Genomic DNA, 13,127 nt, shown 5'->3' on the forward strand with positions numbered 1-13,127 from the left:
GCAACACACTCAATTCTGCTTTAAAACGTGTTCTCTTTCCACTAATCCCAAAACTGGCTCCCCTTTCCTCATACCTCTCTGCAGAGTTCAACCTCTTTGAAGCCGCTTTTTAAGTAACCCATATGAATCCACGAGCGATGGATTATTTTCCTGTCCTCTGACACAGGCGCCTGACCACGTGTAAGGTGTGGGTGGTGACAGGAAGCTGACAAAAGCACGCGCCCTGGGTGAGGACAGCCCACGTCGTACACACTAAATCTCATGGCAGACGGTGTGCACCTCTGGTGTGATCCGGACTGACCGTTAACCCACACCCACCAGATACGGGGCCTCGCGGGCGTGAGGCGGGGCGGCCAGGAAGAGCTGCAGTGAGCTGTGGTTTTACCTCAAAAAGGCATGATACTAACAGAAACGGCTTTCTTCACTTTAAGGGAAAGTGTAAGCACTTTGAGACGAACGACTCTAGGAAGCGTCTGCGTTTGCAGGGCAGGGGCAGGGAGCTGGGAGTGGGAGGAACAGTGTGGGGCTCCTGCAACAAAGATGCAGAGCCTGAACGGGCCGTGGAAACCTGCTGTGGTGCATGCAATGTGTCTCCTCTACAACCTGTAAAACCCAGCTGTAGTTTCATTCTTAGGAATGAATACATTATCTGCTGAAAGGAGAGAAACCAAAAATTAGAGCAAATATCCCTTTAAAAAGTGTATATACAGAAACACATAAAAAACATTTTAAGTGAAATTTTACTGTTTTGAGCCTTTTTCCAAATGTAACATTTTTTTGTTTTTGGCTGAGGAAGACTAGCCCTGAGCTAACATCTGTGCCAATCCTCCTCCATTTTGTATGTGGGTTGCCAACACAGCATGGCCGATGAGTGGTGTAGGTCTGCACCCAGGATCTGAACCTGTAAACCCAGGCCACTGAAGCGGAGCGTGCCAAACTTAACCACTAAGCCATGGGGTTGGCCCCTCCACATGTACCATTTGTAACCGATGAAACATTTACAAAATCATATGCAGAAAAGAGCCGGAATTCAGGGCCGTCAGCAATCGCTCTGACTTCTTCCGTGTCCCAGACTGTATTCCAGGGAGAGAGACAGTGAACAAACTTACTCTTGTGGTGCAGACACTGTGGGCTCCAATTAGAACCATATCTAAGAACTTCTCTGAAATGCCAGGAATGCTTCTCGTCCACACAGAGTCAAAGCACAGCAGGAGCAGAAGCAGACACGACTGTGAACCCCCATGTAGGGGAAGCTGGAGATGCTCCTGCTGTGAGAAGCACCCCATCCCCCCTACAAAGACAGAGAGTTGACTTCCAGAGAGTCGACTTCCCACGACAGCAAGTGTCTCTATGAGTGTGAACGGGCAAAAATGGAGGAGGGGAGTCACTCTCTCACCCTCCCACCCAGTCACTCACTCTGCAAGCAGTGAGCTCCTACTATGTTCAAGGCGTGGCACGGGGACGGGGCCAGCAGTCCCTAGTGACACATCGCACATCTCATGCTTCCAAGAGACAGTTTCTGAGCAACAGAAGACTAGAAAACTGGATTATCCGAGGTCATGTTAACCAGGAATCTACTTCATGGAATTTGTCACACTGTTCAATACTGTTTTCCAGTTTTAGCCATTAACATAAGCATTTGAACCTCACCAAGAACAAGCAAATGTCCATTAGAGAAAATACATTTCGAGAAAAAACAACTGGGTTTCTGCCTCGACAGACTTTGCCATAGAGTGACGATTTAAATCTGTCACCTTGTTCACGTACAGATCTCAGGGAGATAATTCAAAAGTGATATTAAGAAGTGATCACCCGCGGAAAAATGAGTTAATGCCTGCCACAGTCGGGACTAACAGTCCTAACAGGTGGGGAGGGAAGATTACATCATAAACGTGTCTAATGTTTGTCTGATGGAACTCGAAGACCCTATTATCTATGGCTCGGGCTAAGCCAGAATACTCTTTTTCCAAATATTTGCTCTGTGAGATCTGTTATAATTGCCTTTCTGAGCACATCTGCCCCAGTCACTGAAATCTCTGCAAAACTGGGTTTCTGCACCTGCAAAATGAGGCTTTGATCTGTGAGCCTCGGGAAGTTGCTGTGGACTGAACTGCATTCCCCCGAGGCTGCTATGTTCAGGCCCGAACTCCACGTGTGCGTGTCGGGACATCTGACCTTCAGGAGGGAAAAAGGCTGAAGGAGGCAGCAGGGTGGGGCCCTGGTCCTACAGGACTGACACCAGGGCTCGCTCACTCGCTCTCAGCACCGCAGAAAGGCCAGCCCGGACCCAGCGAGAGGATGGCGGCCTGAAAGAGCGCTCCCGGGAAGCAGACGGACACCAAACCCTGTGTGCACCTTCGTCTTGAACGTCGGCCTTCGGAATGGTGAAAAATCACTTCCGTCGTTTAAGCTGCCCAGTCCGTGCGTGGTACTCTGAGCTAAGACAGAAGTCAAGTAAGATAATTATGGGAAAGAATGTTGTAAACCATCAAGTTTCATTGAAATATCAGATGTTTAGTCTCTTCTACGACAAGTTGTTCTTTCCTGTCTTTTAAAACTGCCTCGTTCAAGCCTCAAGGAATTCTAGTATTTCAAACTCGGGAAGAAAGGTTTTGCTGACCCATGCTTTCATAAATGAAGATGATGTACCCATCGGGGTCCTAACACGATACTAACATTATCACGTCCAAGAGCTTCAAACTTCAAAACACAACTTGTAAAAATGAGTGGACAGTGGAAGAAATAAATAAAAAACAAGACTTCCACAGCTTTTAACTGATGCCACCCCGCAGCCCCGCAAAGTCACGGCTCCTTCTCGTCCTGACTGGCTGCGACCCCACGGCCAGAGCTGATCATCTTAATTTACAGTCCTGGAAGAATTTTCCACAGTGGTTCTGATGGCAGACATCTAGACAGAACTAACGTTACCAAAAGGTATGTTTTAATTCAAACAAAACAGTCGTTCCTCAATTAGTTTGCTCAATACCCACCCTGCAGAGTCAACTACCCAAAGGATCAGGTGCCAGATGACCATGTGACAAGAGGTCAACTGGAAAGAGAGGCTGTGGCTGGAGGGACCCGCTCCATTTAGACGCATTTCTCCATAAGCATGACTTCTTCCTGTTCCATATTCAGAGTCCTCACTCACCATCAAAGGAACAAATCCAGAATACAATCAACATCTATAATGAGACTTCTGGAGAATGAAGTTTAGAACTAAGGTAACTATTCAATGAATTCATCTCAAATTCAATCCAGCTCTTTTTTTCACAAACATAAGAGATAAGGTCCTTCAGAAAATATTGTTTTGCATTTTATCATTTAATCCCAAACTATGTTTTGACATTTAATTCATGTTCACATCTTGGTAGCTGCCATCACTGTAATAAGACTCAGCTACCTCCACATTATCTTCTGACTATAAATATTTTGAGATAGAGCTGTTTTCAAAGACACAGATAATTCTTACCCTTTATATATTTTTCAGCAAACAGAAGAAGTGACTTTGGGGTATTAAAGTAAGATTTCCTACTCTGGCCCTCTAAAGTGTTGTTCTTCAAGTCAGTGCTTCACGAAATGTGTGATCTGACCACATGTTTTTACTTCAGACAGTTAAACTGTGGATTTAACACTAACTCCAAATTTGTCACAGCTGCAGACTGATGTTCGGATTTGAAGACTGCAATTTCCAGAAGGTGGGATTTCAATCAGTCATAGAGATAAAGTGTGTCATTGTGACCTTGTGCCGCCAGGCCTGATATCCTTCTCCCCCTGCCCCGAGCTTGTTCACTGAAAACCTTCTTGTCACAGGAGGACCGGACAACTGGAAGTGTTGGTGCCCACCCCCTTCTCCCTGGCCCCCCAGCTGCACCCCCTCCCAGGAGGCTGCGCAGGACAGTCTGGGCCACACCTTCCTTGCCAAGAACAAGACGGACAGCAGGAAAGGCCAGTGACAAGGACATGAGTGTTAGTTTCTGGTGACACAATTGAAGGGCCTGAAAGAGAAATATTTTAAATTAGCAATTTGGAGAAAGAATTTTCTGAAGTATTTCATTTCATACATACACAAAAATACCTTCAAAAATTCTACTAGTATTTTTTTTTTTTCCAGAAAACGGTACGTTACTGGATTTTACTATTGGGACCGGCGTGGAGGAGGGGTTGTCAGAGCACTAGACGTCTCACCTTCCACGGAGCTGGAGATTCTCTCTGCGTAGCGAGCACCCTGCAAGGCATCCTTCAGAATGGGCCGGTGCCTCCCTCTCCACTCTTTTAAAATAACTGACTCCAGCAAAATTTCTTTAATCTGATGAAGAGCCTGGATTTACCACTTGAAATGAAATCATCCCTCAACAGATTCAGGTAGTGATTTCAAAAGGAGGGCGATTTGAAAACTCTTGGGCATATTTGTTCATTTCGGATGTTCAAGCCATATTAGGATTTAAAAATCAATATATTGGGCTCAGAGTTTCTAACCGTGTACTACAACTTGTAAATTTTAAAAATATAAAATATTGCTACAGTACTCCAACTTGTTGAATTGCTGGAGTCCAGCTCCTGGCCAAAATCCTCTGTGTGAGCTTTCAGATCGGAGCACAGACAATTACAGAGAGAGGCGGCCCTCCCACTCAGCCCGGGGCACAGACCGTGCAGGGCCCCAGCCCCAGGGGCCACGCTCTTCACATCTGCACTGCGGCCTCTTCATCCGGGGCCTCTGGTCCAGCCTTCCTCGGGTGGGGATCGGGGGAGCCTTGAAGACACTCTACCCACTCTGAATAGTACTCAGCACTCAGTACCTTCCCACCCTCAGTCCTCACCCTCTCCCTGGGCCCATAACACACAGGAGCCTTAGATTCAGGGCCCTTCAGAGGGCAGGGAGAGGACCCACATCCATACCGATCCAGCTGACCCTCAGTCAGAGCCATCCATGGTGAGATGAATGGGGCACCTGGCCTTTTCTCTGGTTTAGCTATGCTTGTACTATCAGAGTAAGTGATTAAAGGCTTAACTTGCATTTCTGGCTTGCTGTCTTAGTCGTCTGTTCCAACACCTGGCTGCTGGACTCTCTCCAGCTCCTCACAATTATTATTCATATAAAGCTGCTGAGCAATAAACACACGTACATTATCATCCTTCAACTTCACTATTCAAAACCTTGACAGAATTCACCACACATGGGTTAAAAATGGATTTTAAGAGAACTTATACATCATTGGAAAGTAAGGTTTACTGAATTAAATGTATATTGGTGATGTTCAAAATACATATTCTTCTTGGGGGGCTTAAGTCCAAACAAGAATATGCAGGAAAGGCATCAATCAACTCTGGGTTTTTCACGTTTTTCACACAGCAATTTACAATAATGAAAAGGAACGCACTAAATATATCTACACAGAGCAGGCTGTATCCACACATGTCATGGATAAATTTAAAAAGCGTAATATTTGCAAAATGAAGGTACAACGTCATTCCACTCATAAATTTGAAAAACACAATTAGACTGTGGAAAAAGGCACATAAAGTAAGAATTTAAAAATTTAAGTAAAACAGGACAGATAACCATTAGGACTCTGGGGCTTTGGTCCTATCTGTAGATCTTTTAAAACATGGAGAAATATGAAGCAAATATGTTGGCATATGATAAACATGGATGATAATTTCACAGGGTTCTGCTGGATTACTTTTAAACTTTTTCTATGGATTATATTATAAATTATATGATTAAAGGAAAAAATGACAAAAATGGTTAGATTATTCAAAATATCTTTGCTATTATGATGTTTAGTTAAAGTTGCATTTGAATGACATACTTTCATAATTGATTTCTTTATAAAGCCTGTGTGTACAAACACATATAAGCTATTATTTTATCCTTAAAATAAATTTTGACACAAACTTTTATAACAAATATGGCCAAACTATTCAGTATTTCAAGGTTTTCATATTTCTTTAGCCAGAACTTTCCTTATTAAAGTGAACTACAGTATAGACACCATGAAAAGCACTTTAATGAGCTAACATGATAGCATTGACGGCTAAGGCAGAGGAGAATCTTGGGAGAGGCAGCCACTGCACAGACAAGGAGGAAATATCTCAATATCTTGCTGACAACTGCATTTCCTTGTTTTGGAAGCCTTTCCACAGAGGCTGCCTGCTTTCCTTCTGAAAGTCAGAATTTACAAGCACTGGTTCGGCCTTGCAGCTTCCTGCCTCCGTCCTGTGATGTTTCACAAGCCTCTTCTTCAGGATCTGCCTGGACCTCTCAGGGCCCCTGTGGTGTCTTCCCACGTGTTTACGCACAGGGTCGCTCTCCTCCACCATGCGGGCCGGTCCTTTGCTATCCAAACAGTTCTTTCAGAAATGAGCCATCCAAGAAAAAACCGTGGTGGCCATTCTAAGACAAATAAATTCCAAACAGGAATTGATCCCTAATTCTAACACGCGTAGAAGGGTCGTTAGTGAATTTTCATAAGCAAGATTTCTCCCCATTTAAAGTAAGCCAGTCCATCAGCAAGAAAATAGAGATTTCCCCGGAGATGAAACAGTCCAATAATGACTGAATATTTCATAGTAATAATCTTAATGTTGGTGTACAGCAGAGATCCCAGATCTTCAACTGGAGGGCTAATCGCGGGAAACGAAAGCGCAGGACGTAGTTTTTGTCCTGTTGTTTGGTTGCTAGTTTCTTGAAATCAGGGCTGATCCTTTTCACGAGGTGCCACTCTTTGCAAATATGAACTTCTGCCCTTCATCGATGAGCTTGTTGGGGGGAGGGCCACGGCGCCCAGCACCCCTGCCTCTGACAATGCTCACTGCGGTCACTCTTCACGAGCAGGCAAGCTGGGCCCAGGGAGAAGGCAGAAATCTTCTGAACCAACAACCCAAGTGAGCAAGACCGATGAGGTGGGTTTAAAGAGACGGAAGCCAAAATGCCGTGTGAACACATACGCAGAGATGAACTTTCAGAAACTGAAAAGAACTGAATTTTCTGTTGCTGTCTTGAGGAAATGGAAAAATTAGGAAACTAATACATGTTTGTCAACAAACAGATACCATACAGAATGCCGAGAAGGAAATGGGTCCAGTTAGCTCCAAAGGGTGGTTTTGCTTTTAAGCTACTTGTAGTTTGGCTGAATGATAAAACATCTCATGGGAGCTCGATCATTACTCTAAGTGCAAGGAAATAAAATAATAAAGATTAAGGGGAAGAATAAAAACTAAAACAGATCAAGCTGGTACCTACTCCTGGTTTATGGACCCAAAGAATAGGAAGCAAATGTGGACTGCATAAAGGATATAAATTCGGGTGGATAAAAGTAGTAATAATGCTTTTGTTTTATCACAAGCAAGAATTACAGAATTGTGTGTCTTGCATATTATGTATAGAGTTTGTCAGGGACTGCCACTACTCTGGTAAGTGTCACGACAGCAAATTCATCTGTCTTGGAGAGTTCACTCCAAACTGAAAGAACAATTTGTTGATATTCTTCACAGTACTTGTTGTGTAAGCAATAAAACTAATTTTTGAAACGATTTTAACAAGTTCAATGGACCACTGTCATATTCTGAGACAGCTTGTAAACACGTCTCGAGGGTGCAGGACCGTGCTACCAGCAACTGGCACACTACTAGACGTCATTCAGGAATCTTACTTCACACATTCTAAAAGGCTCCATTTCTGCATGCATTAGCTCATGTGCACAGTCATTCGTAATCCCTCCCTGGCACACTTGTGAGGATGCACATGGGAAACAAAGGTGGAAGCAAGCACGGTCCTGGATGCAGGGGTGTGCATGGTCTCACGGACGGCGGACCCAGCGTGCAAACATCTGCAACGACCAGAGAGGATGGGCCACGACCCACCTGATCGTGACGGTGGAGTGAGCTAAGAAGCTGGAAGGTGAGGCAGAGCCAGCCCAGGATGGGCCCTGAATGCAGAGCTAAAGCATTCTGCCTGATCCTAATACCTAACCTCAGTACATGGATCTGTGATACGAGCCAGACAAAGCCTTCCTAGAAGGAGGACAGAGCACTGACACCACACACCCTTCCAGGGAAGGGAGAACATAGCCAACGGCCGCACACTCTGCCTGAGGCCAGCATGGCCTGATGCAACCAGATGAGCCCAGGATGAGAGGAAGGTGCGGCATCTCTGTGCTCCCCTCCTGGACCTGCTGGGCTCCTAGATCCAGGGATGGTCCTTCCCCCACTTCCGTGAAGTTATCAGCCATCTGTCCCTGATCTCTGCCTCGCATCCACCTCCACCTCCTCTCCAGGCTCCCCGCTCCATCCAGTGACCAGCACTTTCACAACCCTCTCAGTCCTCTCTTTCATTCTTTCAAACTCCCGGTGTCTCAGTGCACGACTCCTTCAGACCTATTTCAGAGCTCATAGTTTTCGTTTCTAGCATGTAATTCAATGGTACACTGGGATTCTGATTGCCATGATTGCCTTTATTTTTATTTCTAGATCTCTTTGGTCTGTTATCACATCTGCTGGGTCACTTTTTATAAGGCTTCTTCCTTGTCGTACTTTTATAACCACTTTTATGCCTTCAGACACGGTAAACACATGGATTTACATCATGAACCTGATCACTGCAGAACCTGAAGTCTCTGTGGGTCAATTTCTGCAGTTATTTTATTTCTGCTGTCTCTTGCCAATGGTGGCTTTCCTCCTCGTGGTTTCATCCTTTGGGTCAGGGTCTCCACAGCTTCTTCAAACCCTAAACTTGGGAACCTCTGAGGCCTGACTCTCATGAGCACGGGCTTCCACTGATAATAGAGTTCAAAACGCACAAGTTCCTTACCCTCCAGAGGGGGGTGTGTTTGCTTCTGCCTGGACCTGGGGCGCCTGCAGACCTGACATCACCTTAACTTCACTCTCAGCTTGAGTTTTCCATGCCTCACAGGAAGCGTAGACCCCAGCCATATGAGGGTAGAGTTGGGGTTAGGAGTCCTCGGGGGCATTTGTTTGTTCTTGTCCCTCTTCCCTCTAGAGCCAATGCCACACAGGTAAGAATCCCTATCGTGCCCCTTCTATGGGGTGGATTTGTTTTCAAGTTCATTCATGAAAGACGTGACTCTTTGGGATTCATCCTCTGTGCAGGAGACAGGGTCAGTCTACCCCCTTGGCTGGCTCAGCCTCTGCACTGTGTCCTGTGTCCACGTCCAAACGCCTCATCCAGGTCGTGCTGACTGGGAAAGACCAGCTCCAGCGATCGGGGCCCTTGCTAAACTCACACTATTTTCGTATTCATGCAACATCTTCAGAGTTTGGTACTGCTTATGCTTCTCTGAACATCCTGCACATCATACTGCCTTTTGTGCTGTCTCTGCAGATTCACCAGAGAGCATCCCCTGGATTACAAATCAGCAGAGGAGTAGCTAAGATACTGCCTTAACTCTGTAATTAACTCTGTGAGCTCAGATCAATAACTTTCTTCTCCTGAATCTTAATTTCCTAAAGAGTAAAATGAGGCTATGGAGCTCTACATTCCAGCATAAATCTGCCAGGACTTAAAGTACCAAATGCAACACAGGAATCTATTAAAATTTTCTCTTCACAACTTAGATAAATATACATCAAAAGTACAGTGATAATTATAAAAAATAAAGCAAACTAAACAAAAACTCTGAAGCGTGAGAAAAAGCTAGCTTCTTCATACTGCAAAACACACACTCTGTTTAGGAGATAATGAGAAAATCCTGAGGTTTTAAGTATTCACAATGCCATGCTGATCTGAAGGGACAGGAATGTCAATGAAATATGGAGTCGCAGATTGTAAACTCTGACGTTGAATCAGCAGATTTGAAAAACCTACTGACTTTATTCAACAGGAAATTTAGTTTTGCTCTATTTTGTGATAGAAATAACATCTATCAGTAGCTGATATTGTGTTTGTTTTTCCAGCAGGTTCAAGAAAACAAAACACAAATCTACCCCTCGATTGTGTCTTCTCAACGGACCATCAAGGATGCAAGTGGAACCAAAGGGATAAAGTCCAGTTAGACTTCGGTTAGGTCTACAGAGCGCCCAGTTCCCTACAGGCTCACCCACTGAGTAAGTGTTGGATCATAAAGGATGCTGATTTTGAAGCAAGAGAACAGGGCTTTAATTAGTAAAAATTAATTATCAGTATTATTTTACATTAATAAAATGGAAAATCAAACACCTGTGTGAGCTGTACCTCTGACTTCAGGGAGGACAACTAGGGTAAGAGTAGACCGAGCGGCCGGAGTCTGACCGAGGACGCAGGGAGCGTGCTGACGGACACCTCAGCCCGCAGGAGGCCGACGTGCGGCACTGACCTCAGAGCCCCTGACTGTGTGCCCTGTAACCCAGGCATCGTAAGGCCCCTCCTGCATAGCGATGCCGGGAGTGTCAGGCGAGTCACCATATGTAACAGGCACCGAAAAGCACTGCACCCAGTAAGGGAATAATACACACGAGCAACTGTTTTAGTGGGTCCCAGTGAGAAGCCAATTTCTGCCTGACTTAATATCTTCCTTGTGCACTCAGTAAATATGTGTTGAGCTGAACCTAATGCTTAACTTTCTGTCTCCTGGGATCCACACGGGGACTCCAGGTTGTGAGATGTAAAATTTCCACTCATTTCTCCTGTTGATCAACCACAGAACGATTAGATCTTCATTTCTGTCCTTCAGAAAATAACTGTTCTCAGCCAGGTCCTCCAGCGGAGGTTAACGTGGAACATTCGATACTATCAATACAACGAGACCTGCAATGTTCCGAGAACCCCACGGAGGTGTTCTCACTGCAATTCGAAAAACAGCCGTGAGCTTTGTTAAAAATAGCCCTTCTTGTTCTCCAAATACATGATAAATTCTCACAGCAAGATTGGTTTTATTTTTATAATCAACTGCAGAATACAAGGGTTCAACTGTCCTTCAAACTAATGGGGTTGAACCCAATCTGACTCTGGAGCTGGGATAGAGAAGAAATTCTGAGCTGTCAGATGCAGGCCGAACTTGCCATCTTACTAAGAATAATGTATTTCATACACAATAGCTTTAAGGAGATAAAATTCACATACCATTCAAGTCACACATTTAAAGTGTCCAATTCAATGGTTATTTAAAAAAATATTTACAGAGCTGTGCAACCTTCACCACAATCAATTCCAGCACATTTTTATCACCCAAGGAGGAAGCCCCATGCCCGTTAACAGTCATTCCAGGCTTGCTCTTTCCCCCAGCCCCTGGCGATCACTAATCTGTGTTCTGCCTGTGTGGATTTTCCTATTCTGAACATTTCATAAATACAGAATCATAGAACACGTGGTCTTTTGTGTCTGCCTTAACTCAGCAAAAGGTTTTTGAGGTTCATCCTTGTTTTTGTAGGTACAAAAATTTCCTCTGAACCCCTCCCCCCAACAATGATCCAACCCAGGTATGTGTGTTTATTCTCAAATACGTTCCCTGCTTTTCTAGAACGGAGGGAGGGAACAGCAGACATCATTAAGGAATGGAGCTGCAGAGCCTGGATACAAACTCACGTGAACGGTGTGTCCTCACCCACCCAGTTATTTCACAGCAGGGCATCTTACTGTCAAGCTTTAGGCATCAATAAATCACTTGAAATTATAAACAGACATTTATAGGTCTGAACATACACCCAGTTTCCTTAGGAAGTAGTCAATAATTTTCATCAAGAACTTAACCTTGCGTAGAGAATCTGACATTACGAATTTAAAAATTCTAATTTATTTTTCCAGGACAATATAGTTTAGGAACATTAAGTGTTTTCACTGTAACTTTTCTGAGACTTTCTATACATTATACAATCACTATTAAGAAGGGCATCTTTTAAATGGTTAGTCAATCTTCCCAAGTTAATCCCCCCTTTGCCAGATCTACCCACGTTGGGTGTTCAGAACAAGGGCAGGAAAACAGCTCCAACCTATGGCTGGTGACTGGGCTGCAGAAGGCGCAGGAGACGCATCACATTTGGACAGAAATGGACATTTTAGATAGAGCGCTCCGTGCTGCGAAGAAAGGAGACCTGGGTAGGTGGGATTTATAAGGGGTGGTGGAGTCCACGGGGCTCTCTAGAGTGAAGAGGGGACGGGACAGGACGAGATCCAGGACCCGGGTCTGAGGTTCAAGGGAAAGAGCAGAAAGGATGGCACCTTGCCTTCCACCCTCCCTCGAGGTGGCTTCTCCCATCCTGACCCGTCAGGCTCTCAACAGACGTCCTAGTCGGCTGGCATCTGTGCCCACTGAAGAGATACTGATGGAAGCATTACACATCGGGTGGACATGTCCTCTTTACTTCATTTCCAGGGTAAAGGTCATGAGGACGCAGACAACCAGATAAGCAAGGGGTATCTGGAGGCTGTGCCCTCCACAAGAGCCAGCGTGAACTGGGAAACCACAATACCTCTGGAATATTCTCAAAAATGCATTCAAAAGAACTTAATTTCAAGGACATAATTTCTTGAATATCAGTTTTTGTGGCTAATGGTGGGTCTATGAGACAGTGACGAAAGGTCGATAACTGACACTGGATGTATATATATGCACATGTGTTATCTATATCACCAACTATATACATCTCCACAATCTGAGCCTACGAGAAGAAAACAGGAAATTGATACGGTTACAAAAGTTACAAATGCTACAAAAAAAGTTTTCCCTAATTTTTATTCAATACTCTATTACATCTAACAAACAAATTTCTTGCCCTTGAGAAAATTTCATTTGTAAGTCAAGAGTATGATTGAAGCCAAGAAGGACCATGATTTAGCATGAAAATTCATGTTTATATCCACAGGCGCCAGGGACGAAGCTGATACCCAGCACTGAAAAATACTTTATCTTTCATTGCACATCATTCTAGATGGAAACTCTCAAGTTATTACTATTCTTTCAGTAAACAGATTATCTGTCATATCATATCTTTTTAGTTTCCAATGAGAATAGGTCACGTTTCATTGCAGTGTTTGGGGCTATGTAAAGCTCATCAAGGAAAATACATCATGAAACTAAGAAAGTCAGAGAGCGGCAGAAGGCCCAGTGGCATAGTGGTTAAGTTCGTGTGCGCTCTGCTTTGCCAGCCCAGGGTTCGCAGGTTTGGATCCCGGGTGTGTATCTAGTACCATTCGT

General features: G+C 44.5%; 1 protein-coding gene across 4 annotated transcripts in view; it reads right to left on the reverse strand.

Annotated features, from left to right (window-relative positions):
* The window catches only part of SNTG2 (syntrophin gamma 2), a 320,660-nt gene that overhangs the window by 208,827 nt on the left and 98,706 nt on the right, over positions 1–13,127 (reverse strand). The window lies entirely within an intron of this gene.

This window comes from Equus caballus, chromosome 15 (assembly GCF_041296265.1).
Source record: "Equus caballus isolate H_3958 breed thoroughbred chromosome 15, TB-T2T, whole genome shotgun sequence".
Lineage (NCBI taxonomy): Eukaryota > Metazoa > Chordata > Mammalia > Perissodactyla > Equidae > Equus > Equus caballus.